Source organism: Pseudorca crassidens, chromosome 9 (genome assembly GCF_039906515.1).
Source record: "Pseudorca crassidens isolate mPseCra1 chromosome 9, mPseCra1.hap1, whole genome shotgun sequence".
Classification (NCBI taxonomy): Eukaryota; Metazoa; Chordata; class Mammalia; order Artiodactyla; family Delphinidae; genus Pseudorca; species Pseudorca crassidens.
This window is the reverse complement of record NC_090304.1, coordinates 56,535,576-56,562,732: the sequence shown is the minus strand read 5'-3', so window position 1 is coordinate 56,562,732 and position 27,157 is coordinate 56,535,576. Positions and strand designations below refer to the sequence as shown.

The window sequence follows — 27,157 nt, the reverse complement described above, 5'->3', positions numbered from 1 at the left end:
ACCACAGCCAAAACCAAGGCTTACTTCCACTGTGATTTTTAAAAAAGATGTCTAAGCGTGGTACTGGTGAAACACACACAGTTGAATAGATCAATAGAACAGAATAAAGAGCCCAGAAACAGACCCCCATAAATATAGTCAGCTGATCGTTGACAAAGGAGCAAAGGCACTATAATGGAGCAGAGAAAATCTGTCCACAAATGGTACTGGAACAAGTACACATCCAAAACCAAAAACAAATGAATCTGAACACAGACCCTACACCTGTCACAAAAATTAACTCCAAATGGATCACAGACCTAAATGTAAAATCCAAAACTATAAAACTCTTAGAAAATAACAGGAGAAACCTAGTGACCTTGAGTGTGGGGATGCCTTTTTAGACACATCACCAAAGACACAATCCATGAGAGAAATAATTGATAAGCTGGATTTCACTGAAATTAAAAAATTCTGTTCTGTGAAGTACAGTATCAAGAGAATTAGAAGACAAACCAGAGACTGGGAGAAAATATTTGTAAAACACACATCTGATAAAGGACTGTTAAAAAAAAAAAAACGTCTTAAAACTAAACAATAAGAAAACAACCAACCTGATTAAAAAGTGAGCCAAACATTTTAACAAATATCTCACAAAAAAATTATATATATACATATACATACATATACATACATACACACACACACACACACACACACACAGATGGTAAATAAGCACATGAAAAGATGCTCAACATCATGTCAATCAGGGAAATACAAATTAAAACAACAATGAGATACCACTGCACACCTATTAGAAAGGCCAAAATCCAGAACACTGACAACACCAAATGCTAGCAAGGATGTGGAGCAACAGGGACTCTCATTCATTGCTGGTGGGAATGTGAAATGGCACAGCTACTTTGGAAGACAGTTTTGCAGTTTCTTACACAACTAAACATACTCTTCCCATCCTATGCACCAATCACACTCTTTGGTATTTACCCAAAGGAGCTGAAACCTTATATCCACACAAAAACCTGCACAGGGATGTTGATTCAAGCTTTATTTAGAATTGCCAAAACTTGGAAGCAACTAACATGTCCCTTCAGTACGTTAATGGATAAATGGCACTGTGGTACATCCTGGCAGTGGAATATCATTCAGTGCCAAAAAGAAATGAGCTATCAAGCCACAAAAAGAAATGGAGCAACCTTAAATGCATATTACTAACTGAAGGAAGCCAATCTGAAAAGGCTACATACTATATGATTCCAAATGTATGATTCTGGAAAAGGCAAAACTATGGAAACAGTAAAAAGGTTGCCAGGAGTTAGAGGGGGATGAACAGATAGAGCAGAGGATTTTTAGGGCAGTGAAAATACACTAGATGAACCTCTGGAACAACATTAAATGCACCATTTGCATTATAGGGGTCCCAGAAGGAGAAGAGAAAGGGCATGAGAAAATATTTGAAGAGTTAATAGCTGAAAACTTCCCTAACATGGGAAAGGAGGAATACGTCGACACATATTAATCAAATTGACAAAAATTAAAGACAAAGAGAAAATACTAAAAGCAACAAGGGGAAACCAACAAGTAATATACAAGGGAATCCCCATAAGGTTATCAGCTGATTTTTCAGCAGAAACTCTGCAGGCCAGAAAGGAAGTGGTATGATATTTTTAAAGCAATAAAAGGGAAAAACCTACAACCAAGAATACTCTACCCAGCAGGGCTCTCATTCAGATTTAACAGAGAAATGAAAAGCTTTACAGCAAGCAAAAGCTAAGACAATTCAGCACCACCAAACCAGCTTTACAACAAATGCTAAAGGAACTTCTCTAGGCAGAAAAGAAAAGGCCACAACTAGAAATAAGAAAATGATGAATGGGAAAGCTCACTGGTAAAGGCAAACATACAATAAAGGTAGGAAATCATCCACACACAAATATAATATCAAAACTAGCAATTATGAAGAAAGGAGAGTACAAATGCAGGATATTGGAAATGCACTGGAAATTAAGAAACCAGAAACTTAAAAAGCAAGCTTGCATATATATACAGACTACTATATCAGAACCCCATGGTAACTGAAAACCAAAAATCTACTCTACACTAGACACATACACAAAAAAGAAAAAGGAATCCAAACTCAACACTGAAGATAGTCATCAAATCACAGGAAAAGAGAACAAAGAGGAAGCGAAGGAAAAAGACCTACAAAAACAAATTCAAGGGCTTCCCTAGTGGCACAGTGGTTGAGAGTCCGCCTGCCGATGCAGGGGACACAGGTTCGTGCCCCAGTCTGGGAGGATCCCACATGCCACGGAGTGGCTGGGCCCGTGAGCCATGGCCGCTGAGCCTGCGCGTCTGGAGCCTGTGCTACGCAATGGGAAAGGCCCGCGTAACGTAAAAATAAAAAACAAAAAACAAATTCAAAACAATTAACAAGGGCTTCCCTGGTGGTGCAGTGGTTAAGAATCCGCCTACCAGTGCAGGGGACACGGGTTTGAGCCCTGGTCCAGGAAAATCCCACATGCCGCAGAGGAACTAAGCCCACGCGCCACAACTACTGAGCCTGTTCTCTAGAGCCTGTGCTCTGCAACAAGAGAAGCCACCGCAATGAGAAGCCCGTGCACTGCAATGAAGAGTAGCCCCCACTCGCCGCAACTAGAGAAAGCCCGCGCGCAGCAAAGACCCAACACAGCCCAAAATAAATAAAAATAAATTTATTTTTAAAAATTAACAAAATGGCAATAAGAACATACATATTGATAATTACCTTAAATGTAAATGGATTAAATGCTTCAACCAAAAGACATAGACTAGCCAAATGGATACAAAAACAAGTCCCATATATATGCTGTCTACAAGAGACTCACACTTCAGATCTAGGGACACATACAGACTGAAAACGAGGGGATAGAAAAAGGTACTCCATGCAAATGGAAATCAGAAGAAAGCTGGAGTAGCAATACTCATATCAGACAAAATAGACTTTGAAAGAAAGACTATTACTAGAGACAAAGAAGGACACTACATAATGATGAAGGGATCAGTTCAAGAAGATATAACAATTATATGTGCACCCAACATAGGAGCACCTCAGTATATAAAGCAAATACTAACAGCCATAAAAGGAGAAATCAACAGTAACACAGTAACAGTGGAAGCCCTTAACCTCCCACTTTCATCAATGGACACATCATCCAGACAGAAAATCAATAAGGAAACACAGGCCTTGAATGACACATAAGACCAGATGAACTCAACTGATATTTATAGAGGATTCCATCCAAAAGCAGCAGAATATACGTTCTTCTCAAGTGCACACAGAACATTCTCCAGGATTGACCACATGCTGGGCCACAAAGCAAACCTTGGTAAATTTAAGAAAATTGAAATCATATCAAGCAGCTTTTCCGACCACAATTCTACGAGATTAGAAATTGATCACAGGGAGAGATCAAGATATCGGAGTAGCAGGATGTGAAGTTCACCCTCTCCCACAAATACATAAAAAATACATCTACACGTGAAACAATTCTCACAGAATATCTACTGAACGCTGGCAGAAGACCTCAGACTGCTGAAAGGGCAAGAAAATCTCCACATAACTGGGTGGGAAAAAAGAAAAAAAAGAAGAAAAGAAAGCAAGAAAGGAATCGGGGTGGGACCTGCAACATTGGGAGGGAGCTATGAAAGAGGAAAGGTTCCTGCAACCTGGGAAGCCCCCTCACCGGCACGGAGGTCAGCCAAGATAGAAGGGGGGAGCTTCAGAGCCTTTGAGGAGAGTGCAGCAACCTGTTTGAGGCAGCCAGAGCAGAGGGAGAACTTCACAGATGGTCAGTGCCACCACCCTGTGCTCCCTAGCCTGACACACATGTCTGCCAGAACTGACAAGGGCTGGGTGCTGGAACTCGGGCTTTGGAGATCAGAACTGGGAAGAGAACTGGGGATGGCTGTGTGGAGACAGACAGCGGTGGGAGTGGTGCTGGAATCCAGTACAACCACGGCTGGGGGTGTATGTCGAGGAAGCCTGGGACGTCATAGAGGTCAGTCACCACTGTTTGGGGGATGTACAAGGGGAGGGGTGGGACCCAGATTGCAGCCTTTTTCCCTGTGGGCACGCATGCAGAGGGCAAGACACTGCCTGCATGGGCTCCAGGGGCAGTAGCAAGCCTCCACTGCCGCCCACCTAAACGCCAGGAGCAGTCACAAACCCCACTGCTTCTCTCCCACATCCCAGGAGTGGTCATGGGCTCCTGCCACCACCCTCCCAGACTCCAGGAGTGGTTGCAAGTCGCATCCACTCCCATCGCATGCCCTGAGGGTGAGTCTGAGCCACCACCACCTCTGAGAACCCCAGGACCGGGCACCAGCCACCACATCTGCACACACCCTATCAAGGGGATAACAACTGGCACAAGCTGAGAAAAGAGGCTACGGGGATCCATACTAAAAACAGCCTCACACCAGATTTATTAAACCCACACAAGCTACACAGGGATGAAACCACATATGCATAGTTCTCCTAGCCCACAGTAGATAATTGTTTCTCCTTAACTTACAGAGTAAGAGAAATATAAGTAACATGAAGAAGCAAAGGAACCACTCCCAGTTAAATGACCCAGCGCATTCCCCTGAATGAACACTGAAGCAGACCTCTTCAGTCTAACAGACACTGATTTCAAAAAGGAGATAATAAAAATACTGAAGGAATTAAGAAAGGCTATTGACAGAAATGCAGAGTACTGTAAAAAGGGACTAGAAACTATAGAGAGAAACCAAGAAAAATTAGAAAACATATTTGCAGATATGAAAGCTGAGCTAAAGGCAATGAACAGCAGAATGAATAATTCAAAAGAATGAATAAGTGACCTGGAAGATAGAAAAATGGAAATCACCCAATCAGGACAGCAGACAGTACACAGATTAAAAAACAAAAAACAAAAAACTTCTGTGAGGGCTTCCCTGGTGGCACAGTGGTTGAGAGTCCACCTGCTGATGCAGGGGACATGGGTTCGTGCCCCGGTCCAGGAAGATCCCACATGCCACAGAGCGGCTGGGCCCATGAGCCATGACCACTGAGTCTGCGTGTCTGGAGCCTGTGCTCTGCAGTGGGAGAGGCCACAACAGTGAGAGGCCTGCGTAACACACACACACAAAAAAAAATTCTGTGAAAGTGATGATAACAACAATGAACAGCAAAAAGATATACATGAAGATGTAAAAGAGAATATCAAAATCATAAAATGTAGGGGAGGAGAGTAAGAAAATGTAGAATTTTTTTCCTGGAATGTATTTGAACCTATATGACTACCAGTCTAAGGCAAGTAGATACAGGAAGGGGTTAACATACTTGAAAAACAGGGTAACCGCGAATCAAAAACATACAATAGATTCACAAAAAAACAAAAAGAAGAGAAGAAAAGTATAATACAAAAGAAAATCATCAAACCAGAAAAGGAAAAACAAAAAGAAAAAGGGACAGAGAGGAAATATAAAATCAATGGGAAAACACGGTTTAAAATGACAACAAATACATATCTATAAATAATTACCTTAAATATCAATGGACTGAATGCTCCAATCAAAAGACACAGAGTGGAAGGCTGGATAAAAAAGCAAGAGACTACAATATGCTGCCTATAAGAGACCTACTTTAGGACAAAGGACACACATATATTGAAAGAGAGAGGATGGAAAAAGATATTTCATGCAAACAGAAGTGACAAGAAAGGGGGGGGGCTGGCAATACTCATATCAGACAAAACAGACTTAAAACAAAGTCCATAAAGAAAGATAAAGAAGAACATCATATGATGATAAAAGGATCAATACAAGAAGAGGATTTTACACTCGTCAACATATATGCTCCTAATATAGGAGCACCCAAATACATAAAACAAATACTAACAGACGTAAAGGGAGAAATTGACAGAAATACAATAATACTAGGAGACTTTAACACCCCACTCACATCAATGGACAGATCTTCTACACAGAGGATCAATAAGGCAACAGAGATACTAAATGATACAATAGGACAGTTAAACTTAATTGATATTTTCAGGACACTACATCTAAAAAAACCAGAATACACATTCTTTTCCAGTGCACGTGGAACATTCTCTAGGATTGACCACATACTAGGGCACAAAACAACCCTCAACAAATTTAAGAATATAGAAATTATCTCAAGCATCGTTTCTGACCACAGTGGCATGAAACTAGAAATTAACCACAGAAAAAGAAATGAAAAAAAAAGAAAAATTACATGGTGACTAAACAACATGCTACTAAACAACCAATGAGTCAATGATGAAATCGAAGAAGAAATTCAAAAATACTTTCAGACAAATAACAATGAAAAAACAACCATACGAAATCTATGGGATGCAGCAAAAGCAGTTCCTAGAGGGAAGTTCATAGCAATACAGGCCTTCCTCAAAAACCAAGAAAAATCTCAACCTAACCTACCAATTAAAAGAACTAGAAAAAGAAGAGCAAACAAAACCTTAATTCAGCAGAAGGAAGGAAATAATAAAGATCAGAGGAAATAAATAAGATAAAGATTAAAAAAACAATAGAAAGGGACTTCCCTGGTGATCCAGTGGCTAAGACTCTGCACTCCCAATGCAGGGGGCCTGGGTTCGATCTCTGGTCAGGGAACTAGATCCTACATGCCGCAACTAAGAGTTCGCATGCCGCAACTAAAAAGGATCCTGCATGCTGCAACTAAAGATCCCACATGTCACAACTAAAGATCCCACATGTCGCAACTAAAAGATCCCGTATACCACAACTAAAAGATCCCACATGCCACGACTAAAGATCTCACATGCTGCAACTAAAGATCCCACATGAGGCAACAAAGATCCTGCGTGCCACAACTAAGACATGGCACAGCCAAATAAATAAATAAATATTTTTTTAAAAAAAGTCAATACAAACAAGAGCTGGTTCTTTGAAAGGATAAACAAGATTTACAAAACTCTGGCCAGGCTCACCAAGAAGAAAAGAGACAGAACCCAAATAAAATAAGAAACAAGAAAGGAGACACAACAACTGATACTGCAGAAATACAAAATAATAATAATAAGGAAATACTTTGAACAATTATATGCCAACTAATTCAACAACCTAGAAGAAATGGACAAATTTCTAGAAACATACAGCCCACCGAAACTGAATCAAGAAGAAATAGATAATTGGAACAGACCAATCACTAAAAGTGAAATAGAATATGTAATTTTAAAACTCCCTATAAACAAAAGTCCAGGACCAAATGGCTTCACAGGCAAATTCTACCAAACATACAAAATATAATTTATACCAATCCTTCTCAAACTCTTCCAAAGAACTGAAGAAGAGGGAACACTCCCAAGGACAGTCTATGAAGTTACCATCACCCTGATACCAAATCCAGATAAAGACACCACCAAAAAAAAAAAAAAAAAAAATTACAAGCCAATATCTCTGATGAATATAGATGGAAAAAATTCTCAACAAAATATTAGCAAACCAAATCCAACAACACATAAAAAATATCATACACCATGACAAAGTGGGAGTCATCCCAAGTTCATAAGAATGGTTCTACGTATGCAAATCAATGTGATAAACCACATAAACAAGAGACAAAAACCATGTAATCATCTCAATAGATGCAGAGAAAGCACTTGACAAAATTCAACATCCATTCATAATAAAAACTCTTACCAAAGTGGGTATAGACAGAACATATCACAAAATAGTAAAAGCTGTTTATGACAAACCCACAGCCAATATAATACTCAATGGTGAAAAGTTGAAAGCCTTCCCCCTAAAATCTGTAACAAGACAAAAATGTCCACTCTCACATCTTCTATTCAACATAGTATTAGAAGTTCTAGTCACAGCACTCAGACAAGAAAAACAAATAAAAGGTATCCAAATTAGAAGGAAAGGGATAAAATTGTCATTATTTCAAATGATATGATACTATATGTAGAAAACCCTAAAGACTCCACACAAAAACTACTAGAACTGATAAATGACTGAATTCAGCAAGGCAGCAGGATACAAGATGAATATACAGAAATCAGTTGCATTTCTTTACACCAAAAATGAACTATCAGACAGGGAATGTAAAAAGACAGTAACTTTTAAAATAGCAACCCCCAAAATGAAATGATTAGGAATAAACCTCACCAAGGAGGTTAAAGACTTATATGCTGAGAACTATAAAACATTAATAGAGGAAACTGAAGATGATTCAATGAAATGGAAAGATATCCCATGCTCTTGGATTGGAAGAATTAATATTGTTAAAATAGCCATACTACCCAAAGCAATCTACAGATTTAATGTGATCCCTATTAAATTACCCATGATGTATTTACAAGACTAGAAAAAATAATCCTAAAATTCATATGGAACCATAAAAGACCCAGAATTGCCTAAGCAATCCTGAAGAAAAAGAACAAAGCAGGAGGAATAACCATCCCAGACTTCAGAAAATACTACAAAGCTACAGTAATCAAAATGGCATGGTGCTAGAAGAAAAAATAGACATATGGATCGATGGAACACAACAGACAGCCCAGAAGTAAACCCACACACCTACGGTCAATTAATCTTCGAAAAAGGACGCAAGAATACACAATGGGAAAAAGTCTCTTCAGCAAGTGGTGTTGTGAAAATTGGACAGCCACATGTAAATCGATGAAGTTAGGAGACACCCTCTCACCATATACAAAAATAAACTCAAAGTGGCTTAAAAGACTTAAGTATAAGACATGACACCATAAAACTCCTAGAATAGAACACAGGCAAAACAATGTCTAACAAATCGTATGTTATGATTTCTTACATCAGTCTCCCAAGGCAATAGAAATAAAAACAAAAATAAACAAATGAGACCTAATCAAACTTGCAAGCTTTTGCACAGCAAAGGAAACGATAAACAAAATGAAAATACAACCTGCAGAATGGGAGAAAATATTTGCAAATGATGCAACTGACAAGGGCTTAATTTCCAAAATATACAAATAGCTCATAAAACTCAACAACAAAAAACAACTCAATTGAAAAGTGGGCAGAAGACAAAAAGAGACATTTCTCCAAATAAAACAAACATATGGCCAATAGGCACATCAAAAGATACTAAACATTGCTAATTATTAGAGAAACGCAAATCAAAACTACAATGAGGTACCACCTCATGCCAGTCAGAATAGCCATCAAATAGTCTACAAACAATAAATGCTGGAGAGTCTGTGGAAAAAAGAGAACCCTCTTGCACTGTTGGAATGTAAATTGATACAGCCACTGTGGAGAACAGTATGGAAGTTCCTCAGAAAACTAAAAATAGAGTTACAATTATATAATCCAGCAATCCCACTCCTGGGCATATATACAGACAAAACTATAATTCAAAAAGATAAATGCACCCCCTATGTTCACAGCAGCACTATTCACAATAGCCAAAACCTATGTTTTAGGTTTTTAGGAAAAAAACCTAAATGTCCATCGATAGATGAATGGAATAAAAAGATGTGGTACATACATACAATGGAATACCACTCAGACATAAAAAAGAACAAAATAATGCCATTTCCAGTAACATGGATGTAACTAGAGATTATCATACTAAGTGAAGTAAGTCAGAAAGAGAAAGAAAAATACCATATGATATTACTCATATGTGGAATGTAAAATATGACACAAATTAACCTACGTATGAAACAGAAACAGAATCACAGACATAGAGAATAGACTGGTGGTTACCAAGAAGGAGGGTGGTGAGAGAGGGATGGATTGAGAGTTTGGGATTAGCACAGACATAGAGAATAGACTGGTGGTTACCAAGAAGGAGGGTGGTGAGAGAGGGATGGATTGAGAGTTTGGGATTAGCAGATGCAAACTGGTATATATGGAATGGATAAACAACAAGGTCCTACTGTATAGCACCAGGAACTATATTCAATATCCTGTGATAAACCATAATGGAAAAGAATATGAAAGAGAATGTATATATGTCTACCTGAGTCACTCTGCTGTACAGCAATCATTAACAAAACACTGTAAAGCAATTATACTTCAATTTTAAAAAAGGAAATCAATCACAAGAAAAATACTGTAAGAAACACAGCATGTGCAGGCTAAACAACATGCTACGAAACAACCAATGGATCACTGAAGAAATCAAAGAGGAAATCAAAAAATATCTGTAGACAAATAACATTGAAAACACAATGATCCAAAATCTATGGGATGCAGCAAAAGCAGTTCTAAGAGGGAGGTTTATAGCAATACAATCTCACCTCAGGAAACAAGAAAAATCTCAAATAAACAACCTAACCTTACACCTAAAGGAATTAGAGAAAGAAGAACAAAAAAATACCCAACTTAGTAGAAGGAAAGGAATCATAAAGATCAGAGCAGAAATAAATGAAATAAACATGAAGAAAAAATAGAAAAGATCAATGAAACTAAAAGCTGGTTCTTTAAAAAGATAAACAAAGTTGATAAATGTGTAGCCAGACTCATCAAGAAAAAAAGGGAGAGGGCTCAAATCAATAAAATCAGGAATGAAAAAGAATAAGTTACAACAGACACCACGGAAATAAAAAGGATCAAAAGAGATTGCTACAAGCAACTATATTCCAACAAAATAGACAACCTAGAAGAAATGGACAAATTATTAGAAAGGTACAAACTCCCATGACTGTACCAGGAAGAAACAGAAAATACAAACAGACCAATCACAAGTACTGAAATTGAAACTGTGATTTAAAAATTCCCAACAAACAAAAGTCCAGGACCAGGTGGCTTCCAAGGCGAATTCTATCAATCATTTACAGAAGAGTTAACACCTATCTTTCTGAAAATCTTCCAAAAAGTTGCAGAGGAAGGAACACTTCCAAACCGATTCTATGAGGCCACCATCACCCTGATACCAAAACCAGACAAAGAAACCACAGAAAAAAAGAAAATTATAGGCCAATATCACTGATAAACATAGACACAAAAATCCTCAACAAAATACTAGCAAACAATACATTAAAAAGATCACACAGCATGATCAAGTGAGATTTATCCCAGGGATGCAAGGATTTTTCAATACCCACAAATCAATCAGTGTGATACACCACATTAACAAACTGAAGAATAAACACCATATGATCACCTCAACAGATGCAGAAAAAGCTTCTGACAAAATTCAACACCCATTTATGATAAGAATTCTCCAGAAAGTGGGCACAGAGGGAACATACCTCAACATAATAAAGGCCATATATGACAAACCTATAGCTAACATCATACTCAACAGTGAAAAGCTGAAAGCAGGGACTTCCCTGGTGACACAGTGGTTAAGAATCACCTGCCAATGCAGGGGACACGGGTTCGATCCCCGGTCCGGGAAGATCCCACATGCCATCGAGCAACTAAGCCCATGCGCCACAACTACTGAACCTGCATTCTAGAGCCCACAAGTCACAACTACTGAGCCCGTACACTACAACTACTGAAGCCCACATGCCCTAGAGCCCACACGCCACAAGTACTGAGCCCATGTGCCGCAACTACTGAAGCCCACGCACCTAGAGTCCATGCTCCACAACAAGAGAACCCACTGCAATGAGAAGCCCGTGCACCGCAATGAAGAGTAGCCCTCGCTCGCCACAACTAGAGAAAGCCTACGCACAGCAACGAAGACCCAAAGCAGCCAAAAATAAAATAAAAAATTAATTTAAAAAAAAAAGGAAAGCTGAAAGCATTTCCTGTAAGATCAGGAACAAGACAAGGATGTCAACATAGTTTTGGAAGTCCTAGCCACAGCAGTCAGAGAAGAAAAAGAAATAAAGGGAATCCAAATTGGAAAAAAAGTAAAACTGTCACTCTCTGTAGATGACAAGATACTATACATAGAGAATCCTAAAGATGCTGCCAGAAAACTACTAGAGCTCATCAATGAACTCAGTAAAGTTGCAGGATACAAAATTAATACACAGAAATCTGTTGCATTTCTATACAGTAACAATGAAAGATCAGAAAGAGAAATTCAAGAAACAATCCCATTTATCATCACATCAAAAAGAATAAAATATCTAGGAATAAACCTACATAGGAGGCAAAAGACCTGTATGATGAAAACTATAAAATGCTGATGAAAGAAATAGAAGACAACACAAACAGATGGGAAAACATACCATATTCTTAGATTAGAAGAATCAATATTGTTAAAATGACTATACTACCCAAGGCAATCTACAGATTCAATGAAATGCTTATCAAATTTCCAATGGCATTCTTCACAGAACTGGAACAAAAAATCTTAAAACTTGTATGGAGACACCAAAGACCCCAAATAGCCAAAGCAATCTTGAGAAAGAAAAATGGAGCTGGAGGAATCAGGCTCCCTGACTTCAGACTATACTACAAAGTTATAGTTATCAAAACAGTATGGTACTGGCACAAAAGCAGAAATATAGATCAATGGAACAGGATAGAAAGCCCAGAAATAAACCCACACTCCTATGGTCAATTTATCTTCGACAAAGGAGGCAAGAATATACAATGGGAAAAGATAGTCCCTTCAATAAGTGGTGCTGGGAAAACTTCACAGCTACATGTGAAAAAATGAAATTAGAACATTCTTTACCACCATACACAAAAATAAACTCAAAGTGGATTAAAGAACTAAATGTAAGACCGGATACTATAAACCTCTTGGAGGAAAACATAGGCAGAACACTTTGACATACATAGCAGCAATATCTTTTTCGATCCATCTCCTAGAGTAATGGAAATAAAAACAAAAATAAACAAATGGGACCTAATTAAACTCAAATGCTTTTCCACAGCAAAGGAAACCATAAATAAAATGAAAAGACAACCATAGAATGGGAGAAACTATTTGCAAATGATGCAACCAACAAGGGATTACTCTCCAAAACATACAAACAGCTCATGCAGCTTTATATCAAAAAAACAAAACAAAACAAAAAAACAACCCAATCAAAAAATGGGCAGAAGATCTAAATAGACATTTCTCCAAAGAACACATACAGATGGGCAAGGGGCACATGCAAAGATGCTCAACATTGCTGAGTATTAGAGAAATGAAAATCAAAACTATAATGAGGTATCACCTCACACCAGTCAGAATGGCCATCAGAAAGTCTACAAACAATAAATGTGGGAGAGGGTGTAGAGAAAAAGGAACCCTCCTACACTGTTGGTGGGAATGTAAATTGGTACAGCCACTATGGATAACAGTATGGAGGTTCCTTAAAAAACTAAAAACAGAGCTAGCATATGATCTAACAATCCCACTCCTGGGCATATATCTGGAGAAAACCATAATTCAAAAAGATACATGTACCCCTATGTTCACTGCAGCACTGATTATAATAACCAAGACATGGAAGCAATCTAAATGTCCACCGACAGAAGAATGGATAAAGAAGATGTAGTACATATATACAATGGAATACTACTCAGCCTTAAAATATGATGAAATAATGCCATTTGCAGCAACATGGATGGGTCTAGAGATTATCATACTCAGTAAAGTATGTCAGACAGAGACAAATATCATATGATATCACTTATATGTCAAATCTGATACAAATGAACTTATTTACAAAACAGAAACAGATTCACAGACATAGAAAACAAACTTATGGTTACCAAAGGGGAAAGGTGGGGAGAGGGGATAAATTAGGAGTTTGGGATTAACATATATACATTACTATAAGTAAAACAGATAACCAACAAGGTCCTACTGTATAGCACAAGGTCCTACTGTATAGCACAGGGAACTCTACTCAATATTCTATAATAACCTATATGGGAAAAAAAATCTGAACAAGAATGGATATATATATATATATATATTTATAACTGAGTCACTTTGCTGTACACCTGAAACTAAATACAACATTGTAAATCAACTATACTCCAATATAAATTAAAAGTTAAAAAAAAAAGAAAATACACTATATAATACCATAATGCTAGATAAATATCATTATACAGTTTTCCAAACCTACAGAATGTACAATACAGAGTGAACATAATGTTAACTATGAACTCTGGGTGATTATAATTTGTCAATGTGTAGGTTTCTCCTTGGTGAAAAAAAAAATGAACCATTCTGGTGAGTGACGTTGACAAGGGGGGAGGCAATGCGAGTGTGAGAAGAGAGGGTTGGGAAATCTCTACATCTTCCTCTCAAGTTTTTTGTAAACCTAAACCTGCTCTAAAGAAGAGAGAGGATTCTGGGATTATGGCAGAGTAGGATGCATCAGGAAACTGTCTCCCCACATACACAATAACTGTACTGGCAGAATCTGTCTGATGTAACTAGTTTTGGAACTCACTCTGGAGTCTGTTGAAGGCTTGCAACTTCCAGGGGAAAGATTCCAGGGGAAAGCTTCCAGGGTAAACTGCAGTCAATGTCAGCTCTTAGCACAGTAGCAGATGGCTGTGCACATGTTCCTGGAGCAGTTTACACACATCTTGTAGGAGCTAGAGTGGGTAAAAAGAACTCTCTCCACGCCCACCCCCCCCAATACTGGGGAATCTGTACTCTGATTGCTGCTTCTGATCACACAGGTGCAGACATAGACATGGGCAGCCATTGTTGCACTTTCCCGCACTGTTGTAAATGCCTTCCCGTCAAGCTAACGTGATTTCCAGGGGACTTAAAGGGCCAGCACCCTCCCCACCCTCAGTTCCCCAATTCATTTTTTGCTTTTCCCCTTTGAGGAGCCAAACATTAGAGACTAGCACATTAAAAAACAACTGCATATATGGGGAAAATTAGAAAGTGACTGCATATGCCCAAGGAAAGACTCAGAAAAGAGATAAGAAGACATTAAATTTACACTTCAGGCTGATTATCAGCACAGACACAGACTATAACAATAAAAAACAAAAACAATAATAAAAAATAACAAACCCATGGGAAGAAGGAGAATCTGATTTCCAGAGTTACCATATTATTAAACTCACATGTCCAGGGCTCCACAATCACAAGACATACAAAGAAACAGGAAAGTACAGCCCATTCAGAGGAAGAAGAATAATTCAACAAAATCTGTCCCTTAATGGCAGATGTATTAGACAAAGACTTTAAAACACTGGTCTTAAAGGTAATCAAAGAACTAAAGGAAGATGTGGAGAAAGTTGAGAAAATGATGTGTGAACAAAATAGAAATATCAATAAAGAGAGAGAAAACCTAAAAAGAAACAAAAAAAGAAATTCTAGGGCAAAAAAGTACAATAACTGAAATTTAAAATTTACTAGAGGGACAAAGGCAGGATTGAGTAGGCAGAATGAGTCAGTAAACTTGAAGACAGGAGAATGGAATTTAACAAGGGTGAGGAAGCGAAAGAAGTAAGATTGAAGAAAAGTGAACAGAAACTAAGAGATCCATGGGACACCATCAGAAGGACCAACATACTGTGGGAATCCCAAGAGGACGAGAGAGAGAGAAAAGGACAGAGAGAATATTTGACAAAATAATGACTGAAAACTCCCCAAATCTGATGAAAGACAAAAATGTAAACATCCAAGAAGTTCAACAAACGCCAAGTAAGATGAATTGAGAGAGATCCACACTGAAATTCATTATAATCAAACTTTCAAAAGACTAAGGGCAAATCTTGAAGGCAGCAAGAGAAGCAAATCGTCACATACAAGGATCCTTAATAAGATTATCTGTAGATTTCTTACCAGAAACTTTAGAGGCCACAAGAAAGTAGACAAATATATTCAAAGTGCTCAAAGAAAAAAACTGTCAACCAAGAATCTTAAATCTGGCAAACCTGTCCATCAAAAGTGAGGAAGAAATCAAGACATTACCAGATAAACAACAGCTGAGGGAATTCATGACCTCTAGACCTACCCTATAAAAAAGGCTCAAAGGAGTCCTGCAGGTGAAAAGAAAGCACACTAGTCAGTACCTCAAAGCTGTGGAAAAATAAACGTCTAAATAAAGATAAATATGTGAGTGATTATTTAGTATTATTGTAACAATGGCTTATAACTGTACTTTTTGTTTTCTATATGATATAGAAGACTAATACATTTAAAGAAAAAAGACAATTATTAATGTAATAGCTAGTATTACTATAACTTTGGTCTGAAACTCCAAATCTTCTCTTCTTCCATAATTCAGGAGACTAATGCATCTAAAAGAATTACTGGTTTATGTTTTAGAGCACACAGTTATAATTAATTATAATTATGATTTTGTGACATCAACAACCAAGGGGGGCAGGATAGAGCTGTGAAGGAGCAGAGTTTTCCTATGTTATTAAAGGTAAGCTGGAGTAGCAATTCTCATATCAGACAAAATAGACTTTAAAATAAAGACTATTAGAAGAGGCAAAGAAGGACACTACATAATGATCAAGGGATCGATCCAAGAAGAAGATATAACAATTGTAAATATTTATGCACCCAACATAGGAGCACCTCAATACATAAAACAAATACTAACAGCCATAAAAGGGGAAATCGACAGTAACACATTCATAGTAGGGGACTTTAACACCCCACTTTCACCAATGGACAGATCATCCAAAATGAAAATAAATAAGGAAACACAAGCTTTAAATGATACATTAAACAAGATGGACTTAATTGATATTCATAGGACATTCCATCCAAACACAACAGAATACACATTTTTCTCTAATGCTCATGGAACATTCTCCAGGACAGATCATATCTTGGGTCACAAATCAAGCCTTGGTAAATTTAAGAAAATCGAAATTGTATCAAGTATCTTTTCCGACCACAACGCTATGAGACTAGATATCAATTACAGGAAAAGATCTGCAAAAAATACAAACACATGGAGGCTAAACAATACACTACTTAATAATGAAGTGATCACTGAAGAAATCAAAGAGGAAATTAAAAAATACCTAGAAACAAATGACAACGGAGACACAACGACCCAAAACCTATGGGATGCAGCAAAAGCAGTTCTAAGAGGGAAGTTTAGAGCAATACAAGCCTACCTTAAGAAACAGGAAACATCTCGAATAAACAACCTAACCTTGCACCTAAAGCAATTAGAGAAAGAAGAACCAAAAAACCCCTAAGTTAGCAGAAGGAAAGAAATCATAAAAATCAGATCAGAAATAAATGAAAAAGAAATGAAGGAAACGATAGCAAAGATCAATAAAACTAAAAGCTGGTTCTTTGAGAAGATAAACAAAATTGATAAACCATTAGCCAGACTCATCAAGAAAAAAAGGGAGAAGACTCAAATCAATAGAATTAGAAATGAAAAAGGAGAAGTAACAACTGACACTGCAGAAATACAAAGGATCATGACAGATTACTACAAGCAAGTATATGCCAATAAAATGGACAACCTGGAAGAAATGGACAAATTCTTAGAAATGCACAACCTGCCAAGACTGAATCAGGAAGAAATAGAAAATATGAGCAGACCAAAAACAAGCACTGAAGTTGAAACTGTGATTAAAAATCTTCCAACAAACAAAAGCCCAGGACCAGATGGCTTCACAGGCGAATTCTATGAAACATTTAGAGAAGAGCTAACACGTATCCTTCTCAAACTCTTCCAAAATATAGCAGAGGGAGGAACGCTCCCAAACTCATTCTACAAGGACACCATCACCCTGATACCAAAACCAGACAAGGATGTCACAGAGAAAGAAAACTACAGGCCAATATCACTGATGAACCTAGATGCAAGATTCCTCAACAAAATACTAGCAAACAGAATCCAACAGCACATTAAATGGATCATACACCATGATCAAGTGGGGTTTATTCCAGGAATGCAAGGATTCTTCAATATACGCAAATCAATCAAATGATACACCATATTAACAAACTGAAGAAGAAAAACCATAAGATCATCTCAATAGATGCAGAGAAAGTTTTCGACAAAATTCAACACCCATTTATGATAAAAACCCTGCAGAAAGTAGGCATAGAGGGAACTTTCCTCAACATAATACAGTCCATATATGACAAACCCACAGCCAACATTGTTCTCAATGGTGAAAAACTGAAAGCATTTCCACTAAGATCAGGAACAAGACAAGGTTGCCCACTCTCACCACTCTTATTCAACATACTTTTGGAAGTTTTAGCCACAGCAATCAGAGAAGAAAAGGAAATAAAAGGAATCCAAATTGGAAAAGAAGTAAAGCTGTCACTGTTTGCAGATGACATGATACTATACATAGAGAATCCTAAAGATGCTACCAGAAAACTGCTAGAGCTAATCAATGAATTTGGTAAAGTAGCAGGATACAAAATTAATGCACAGAAATCTCTGGCATTCCTATACACTAATGATGAAAAATCTGAACGTGAAATCAAGAAAACACTCCCATTTACCATTGCAACAAAAAGAATAAAATATCTAGGAATAAACCTACCTAAAGAGACAAAAGACCTGTATGCAGAAAATTATAAGACACTGATGAAAGAAATTAAAGACGATACAAATAGATGGAGAGATATAACATGTTCTTGGATTGGAAGAATTAACATTGTGAAAATGACTCTACTACCCAAAGCAATCTACAGATTCAATGCAATCCCTATCAAACTACCACTGGCATTTTTCACAGAACTAGAACAAAAAATTTCACAATTTGTATGGAAACACAAAAGACCCCGAATAGCCAAAGCAATCTTGAGAACGAAAAACGGAGCTGGAGGAATCAGGCTCCCTGACTTCAGACTATACTACAAAGCTACAGTAATCAAGACAGTATGGTACTGGCACAAAAACAGAAAGCTAGATCAATGGAACAGGATAGAAAGCCCAGAGATAAACCCACGCACATATGGTCACCTTATCTTTGATAAAGGAGGCAGGAATGTACAGTGGAGAAAAGACAGGCTCTTCAATAAGTGGTGCTGGGAAAACTGGACAGGTACATGTAAAAGTATGAGACTAGAACACTCCCTAACACCATACACAAAAATAAGCTCAAAATGGATTAAAGACCTAAATGTAAGGCCAGAAACTATCAAACTTTTAGAGGAAAACACAGGCAGGACACTCTATGACATAAATCACAGTAAGATCCTTTTTGACCCACCTCCTAGAGAAATGGAAATAAAAATAAACAAATGGGACCTAATGAAACTTCAAAGCTTTTGCACAGCAAAGGAAACCATAAACAAGACCAAAAGACAACCCTCAGAATGGGAGAAAATATTTGCAAATGAAGCAACTGACAAAGGATTAAGCTCCAAAATTTATAAGCAGCTCATGCAGCTTAATAACAAAAAAACAAACAACCCAGTCCAAAAATAGGCAGAAGACCTAAATAGACATTTCTCCAAAGCAGATATACGGACTGCCAACAAACACATGAAAGAATGCTCAACATCATTAATCATTAGAGAAATGCAAATCAAAACTACAATGAGATATCATCTCACACCAGTCAGAATGGCCATCATCAAAAATCTAGAAACAATAAATGCTGGAGAGGGTGTGGAGAAAAGGGAACACTCTTGCACTGTTGGTGGGAATGTAAATTGATACAGCCACTGTGGAGAACAGTATGGAGGTTCCTTAAGAAACTACAAATAGAACTACCATATGACCCAGCAATCCCACTACTGGGCATATACCCTGAGAAAACCGTAATTCAAAGAGAGTCATGTACCAAAATGTTCATTGCAGCTCTATTTACAATAGCCAGGAGATGGAAACAACCTAAGTGTCCATCATCAGATGAATGGATAAAGAAGATGTGGCACATATATACAATGGAATATTACTCAGCCATAAAAAGAAACGAAATTGAGCTACTTGTAATGAGGTAGATAGACCTAGAGTCTGTCATACAGAGTGAAGTAAGTCAGAGAGAGAGAGACAAATACCATATGCTAACATATATATATGGAATTTAAGGGAAAAAATGTCTTGAAGAGCCTAGGGGTAAGACAGGAATAAAGACACAGACCTACTAGAGAATGGACTTGAGGATATGGGGAGGGGGAAGGGTAAGCTGTGACAAAGCAAGAGAGAGGCATGGACATATATACACTACCAAACGTAAGGTAGATAGCTAGTGGGAAGCAGCCGCATAGCACAGGGAGATCAGCTCGGTGCTTTGTGATTGCCTGGAGGGCTGGGATAGGGAGGGTGGGAGGGAGGGAGATGCAAGAGGGAAGAGATATGGGAACATATGTATATATATAACTGATTCACTTTGTTGTAAAGCACAAACTAACACACCATTGTAAAGCAATTATACGCCAATAAAGATGTTAAAAAAATCCAATTTGAATGTAATAACTTTAAGATGTTAAATGTAATTCCCATGAAACAACAAAGAAAATAGCTTTAAAATATACACAAAGGAAATTAAGAAGGAATTTAAACATTTTGCTGTCCAAAAAAAATCAACTGAAAACAAAAGAGGACAGGAATGCAGGAAATGAGGGACAAAAAAGCTAGAGGGCATACAGGAAACAGCACAATGACAGAAGTCAGCCCCTCCTTAACACGTAATTACTTTAAAAGTAAATGGATTAAACTCTCTAATCAAAAGACAGAGATTGGCAGAATGGATAAAAATACACAATCCAACTCTAAAGCTGTCTGTAAGCGACTCACTTGAGATCCAAAGACACAAGGATGTTGAAAGTGAAAGGATGGAAAAAGATATGCCATGCAAATAGTAACCAAAAGAGAGCAGAAGTGGCTGTACTAATTTAAGACAAAATAGACTTTAAGAAAAGTTATGAGGCAAAAAAAGGACATTATATATTAATGAAAGGCTCAATACAGCAAGAAGATATAACAATTACAAACATTTACACACCTAATGACAGGCCATCAAAATATATGATGCAAAAGTAAACAAAATTGAAAAGAGAAATAGACAATTCTACATTAATAGTTGGAGACTTCAAGACCCCACTCACAATAACGAATTGAACAACTAGAAAAAAGTAATTGAGGAACGTAACACATGTAAAAAACATTCCACCCAACAACAACAGCATACACATTTTTCTCAAGTGCACATGGGACATTTTCCGGGAAAGTCTATAAGTTAGGCCACAAATTAAGTCTCAATAGATTTAAAAAGAGAGATACCATACAAAGTATCTTCTCTGACTACCACAAGATAAACTTAGAATTCAATAACATAAAGAAAACTGGAAAATTCACAAAATTGTAGAAACTAAACAACACAGTTTTAAACAACCAATGGATCAAAGAAGAAATCACAAGGGAAATTAGAAAAAACTCAGATATGAACAAACACTAAAATACAACATACCAAAGCTTATGAGACACAGAGAAAGTGGTGCTAAGGGAGAAATTTATAGCTATAAATGTTTATGTTAAAAAACAAGAAAGATCACAAACAACCTAACTTTACAACTTAAGAAACCAGAAAAAGAACAACACAGACCCAAAGCTAAAAGGAAGGAAATGAAAGAGCAGCTAAGATAAATAAACCAGAGGAAAATAAGAGAAAAATCAATGAGAAGATCAATAAAATTGATAAAACTTTAGCTAGATGGACTAAGAAAAAAAGAGAAAAGACTCAAACAACTAAAACTAGTTGTTTTAGTAAGGTGGGAACATTACTACCAGTTCAATAAAAACAAGGATTATAAAAGAGTACTATGAACAAGCATACGCCGACAAATTGGGTAACCTAAATGAAACAGACAAATTCCTGGAAACACAAAACCTACCAAGACTACATCATGAAGCAAGAGATATTCTGAATAGGCCTATAACTAGCAGGGAGGTTGAATAAGTAATCAAAGAAAAGCCCTGGACCTGATGGATTCTTGGTGAATTCTACCACACATCTAAAGAATTAATACCAATCCTTCTCCAACTTCTCCAAAAAACTGAAGAGCAGGGGCCACTTCCTAACTCGTTCTATGAGATCAGCATGATCCTGATACCAAAGCCAGACAAAGATACTAAAAGAAAACCACAAACCAATATTCCTTATGAACATTGATGAAAAAAATCCTCAACAAGGCAAGGGTGTGGAGAAATTGGAACCTTCATATACTGCTGGTAGGAATGTAAAATGGTGAGATCCCTGTGGAAAAGTTTGGCAGTTCCTCAAGAAGTTAAATACAGAATTACCGTATGACACAGCAATTCCACTCCCAGTAGACACTCAAAAGAATTGAAAACAGGGACTTAAAGAGGTACTGTATGCCAGTGTTCATTGCAGCACTATTCACAATAGCCAAAAGGTGGGAACAATCCAAGTGTCCATCAACAGAAGAATGAACAAAATGTGGTATATACATACAATAGAATAATATTCAGCCATTAAAAGGAATGAAGTTCTGATACATACTACAGCAGGAATGAACACTGAAATGAGCCAGACACAAAAAAACAAATATTGTAGGAAATTACATAGAGACAGAAAGTAAGATTAGTGTTTATCACGGGCTGGAGATGGGAGTAATGGGGAAGTTATTGCTTGATGGGTACAGAGTTTCTGTTTGGGATAATGGTAAAGTTTTGGAAATAGATAGTGGTAGTGGTTGCAGAACACTATCAATAATTAATGCCACTAAACTGTACTCTTTAAAATGGTTTAAAAAGCATACTTTGTGTTATATTTCACCAAAATTTTAAAAATACCCTAATTGAAAAAAAATCCTTAACAAAATACTAGCAAACAAAATTCAACAGAATATTAAAAGAATTATATATCATGACCAAGTGGGATTTATTTCTGGAAAGTAAGGATGGTTCAGCACACTAAAATGGATCAGCATAATACACAATGCCAAAAAATGAAGGAAAAAAAAACACGTGATCACCTAAATTGATACATAAAAAGCATCTGACAAAATTCAACAGCATTTTGTGATTAAAAACACTCAACAAAATAGGAATAAAAGGAAACTACCTCCACATAATAAAAGCCATTTAGAAAACCCCATAGCAAATATAATACTCAATTGTGAAAGACGTGAAAGCTTTTCCTCTAAGATCAGGAACAAGGTAAGGAGGCCTATTTTCACCACTTCTATTCAACATGCTACTGGAACTCTAGGCAGAGCACTTAGACAAGAAAAAGAAATAAAAGGCATCTGAATTGCCAAGGAAAAAATAAAATTATATCTGTTTGGAGATTATATGACCTTATATTTAGAAAATCCTGAAGACTCCACAGAAAAGCTGTTGGAACTAGTAAATGAATTCAGCAAAGTAGCAGGTTCAAAGTCAACACAAAAAATCAGTTGCATTTCTGGACACTAACAATGAAATACCCAAAAAGGAAATTACAAAAGCAATTCCATTTACAATACTACCAAAAAGAATAAAACACTTAGAAATTAACTTAACCAAGGAGGTTAAAGTATTGTACAATGAAAACCACAAAATATTGCCGAGAGAAATTAAAGAACACATGAATAAATGGAAACACATCCCATGTTCATAGACTGGAAGAGTTAATATTGTAAAAATGTCAATATTACCTAAAGTTATCTACAGGTTCAATGCAATCCCTATCAAAATCCCAATGACATATTTTGCAGAAATAGAAAAGCCCATTCTATAATTCATATGGAATCTAAAGGGACAAATAATGAAAAACAAACTTGAAAGAAAACAAAACTGGAGGACTCACTTTCTGAACACATTTCAAAACCTACTACAAAGCTACAATAATCAAAACAAGGTGTTACTGGCATAAAGAGAGACATACAGACCAACGGAATAGAATACAGAGCCAGGAAATAAACCCTCTCATATACAGTCAAATCGTTTTTGACAAGGGTGTCAAGACCATTCCACGGAGGAAAGGACAGTCTTCTCAAGAAATGGTGCTGGGAAAACTAGATATCCACATGCAAAAGAATGACGTTACCTAACTTACTTGTTTAAAAGTAAGACCCTTACTTAACACCTAATATACAAAAATTAACTCAAAATGGATCCAGGACCTAAATTTACAACCTAAAACAATAAAACTCTTGGAAGAAAACAGGAAAAAAGCTTCATGTTGGATTTGGCAATGATTTCTAGGATATGACAACAAAGGCACAGGCAACAACAACAACAAAATAGACAAACTAGACTTCATGAAAACTTAAAATATTTGTGTATCAAAAGTCACTATCCAGGCTTCTGGTTCAAGATGGCGATGTAGGAGGATCCTGAATTCACTTCCTCTCACAGACACACTGAATATACAGCTACACATGGAACAATTCTCCCTGAAAGAAATCTGAAAACTAGCCAAGTGACTCCTACACATCAGGTTAATGAGAAAAAAACGACATCAAATTGGGTATGAGGGGTTGAGACACAATCTTGCCAGAAACCCCGCCCTTCAGTGTGGCGACCCACAATTAGGAGAGAACCCCCAACTCCCAACTTCTCCCTAAAGAGGGAAGGTTTTGAATACCACATCTGTCATCCCGACTTTTAAGGCCTGCACCTGAGGGACAGGCCCCCAAAACACCTACCTTTGAATATCAGCAGACCTTGTATCCACGAGAGCAACAAGGCTATAACAAACTGAAAAACGGTTCTTAAAGGGCTCATATGGACTAACCATGGATAAGCCCCCAGGGCCCGGCACACAGGCAGCTGACTGAAATGCACCCAGTCCTTCTGTGATAGAGGCCTATTTCCTTATCTTAAAAGCTTCAGCCTGTACAGCTGCATGTGAATCAATGAAGTTAGAACACACCATCACAATATACACAAAAATAAACTCAAAATGGCTTAAAGACTTAAATATAATGGCTTCCCTGGTGGTGCAGTGGTTGAGAGACCGCCTGCCGATGCAGGAGACACGGGTTCGTGCCCCGGTCCAGGAGGATCCCGCATGCCGCGGAGCGGCTGGGCCCGTGAGCCATGGCCGCTGAGCCTGCGCATCCGGAGCCTGTGCTCCGCAACGGGAGAGGCCACACAGTGAGAGGCCTGCGTACCGCAAAAAAAAAAAAAAAAAGACTTAAATATAAGACAAGACATCATAAAACTCCTAGAAGAGAACATAGACAAAACATTCTCTGACATAAACCGTACCAATGTTTTCTTAGGTCAGTCTCCCAAGGCAATAGAAATAAAAGCAAAAATAAACAAACAGGACCTAATCAAACTTATAAGCTTTTGCACAGCAAAGGAAACCATAAACAAAATGAAAAGACAACGTACAGACTGGGAGAAAATATTTGCAAACAATGTGACTGACAAGGGCTTAATTTTGAAAATATATAAACAGTTCATAAAACTCAGTAAGAAAAAGACAAATAACCCAACGAAAAAATGAGCAGAAGACCTAAATAGACATTTCTCCAAAGACAAACAGATGGCCAAGAGGCACATGCAAATTTGTTCAACATTGCTAATTATTAGAGAAATGCAAATCAAAACTAAAATGAGGTACCACCTCACATCGGTCAGAATGGCCAGCATCAAAAAGTCTACAAATAATAAATGCTGGAGACGGTGTAGAGAAAAGGGAAGCCTCTTACATGGTTGGTGGGAATGTAAATTGGTGCAGCCACTATGGAAAACAGTATGGAAGTTCCTCAAAACACTAAAATTAGAGTTGCCATATGATCTAGCACCACCACTCCTGGGCATATATCCAGAGACAACTCTAATTCGAAATTATACATGCACCTCTATGTTCAGAGCAGTACTATGTACAATAGCAAACAGTACTGGAAGCAACCTAACTGTTCATCAACAGAGGAATGGATAAAGATGTGGGCTGTGTGTGTGTATACACACACACACACACACACACACACATATATATACACACACACACATACATACATACAGTGGAATACTACTCAGACATAAAAATGAATAAAAGAATGCCATTTGCAGCAGAGATTCATACTAAGTGAAGTAAGTCAGAAAGAGAAAGACAAATACCATATGATATCACTTACATGTGGAATCTAAAATATGACACAAATGAACTTATTGACAAAACAGAAACAGACTCAGACAGAAAACAACCTTATGGTTACCAAAGGGCAAAGAAGGTGGGGGAGGGATAAATTAGGAGCTTGGAATTAGCAGATACAAATTGCTATATATAAAAAACATAAACAACAAGGACCTACTGTATAGCACAGGGAACTAGATTCAATATCCTGTAATAAACCATAATGGGAAAGAATATGTATATATATGTATAACTGATTAACTTTGCTATACACCATAAACTAATACAACACTGTAAATCGATTATACTTGAATAAAAATTTTAAAACATAAATAAAATAAAAGAGCTTCAGCCTGAGGGACAGGCTTCTAATTTAACACACATCTAAGGGCCAACTGACATATTCTCCAAAGACCGCAGAGGCTGGCAGGCGCCATCTTCACACTCTCCTTTGCTCCAGGCTGCTGATGTCTCCCAGAAAGGAGTCTGTGTACACACATCTGGGGCCCCAGTTTTTTGTTTTTTGTTTTTTTTGCGGTACGCGGGCCTCTCACTGTTGTGGCCTCTCCAGTTGTGGAGCACAGGCTCTGGACGTGCAGGCTCAGCAGCCATGGCTCACAGGCCCAGCCGCTCCGCAGCATGTGGGATCTTCCTGGACTGGGGCACAAACCCATGTCCCCTGCATCGGCAGGCGGACTCTCAACCACTGCGCCGCCAGGGAAGCCCGGGCCCCAGTTTTTATAGCTGCCACCCAGGGCATACCTCTTGAATGCCTGACCCTGGTGGCCAGCAGGGCTTACACCTGTGGGTCCTACAGGACTGTAACAGATAGAGCAAGAGTTCTTAACTGGCTAACTCCTCAGGCAACAGTAGAGGCAGCAGACAGAAATGTGCAGTCTTCCCATGAAAGAGAACTATTAGCTTATCTTCATAGCTGTAACTTGAGGGGCAGGCTTCCAATTAAACAACCACAATGCTCTCCAGACAATGGGGAGGTCCCCAGATGCCATGTTCACACTCTCCCACTACTGCAACCCAAGTTGCTTGTGTCTCCAAAAAAGGAGCTTGTGCACATCTGGCACCCCAGCTTTTGTGGCTGTCACTGAAATGACACATCCCTGTCAGCATGGCTCCCTCTGGTAGCCCAGTGGGGCTTGTGTTCACAGGTTCAACAGGATGGTAGCAAATAGTTCTTACCCGGCGATCACCCCAGAGCTCAGTCAAGAGCGGGTAGATAGAAATG

The 27,157-nt window shown here is 37.9% G+C and overlaps 1 protein-coding gene across 3 annotated transcripts in view; it reads right to left on the bottom strand.

Annotated features, from left to right (window-relative positions):
• The window catches only part of USP35 (ubiquitin specific peptidase 35), a 76,669-nt gene that overhangs the window by 6,315 nt on the left and 43,197 nt on the right, over positions 1-27,157 (bottom strand). The gene's annotated exons all lie outside the window — the stretch shown is intronic.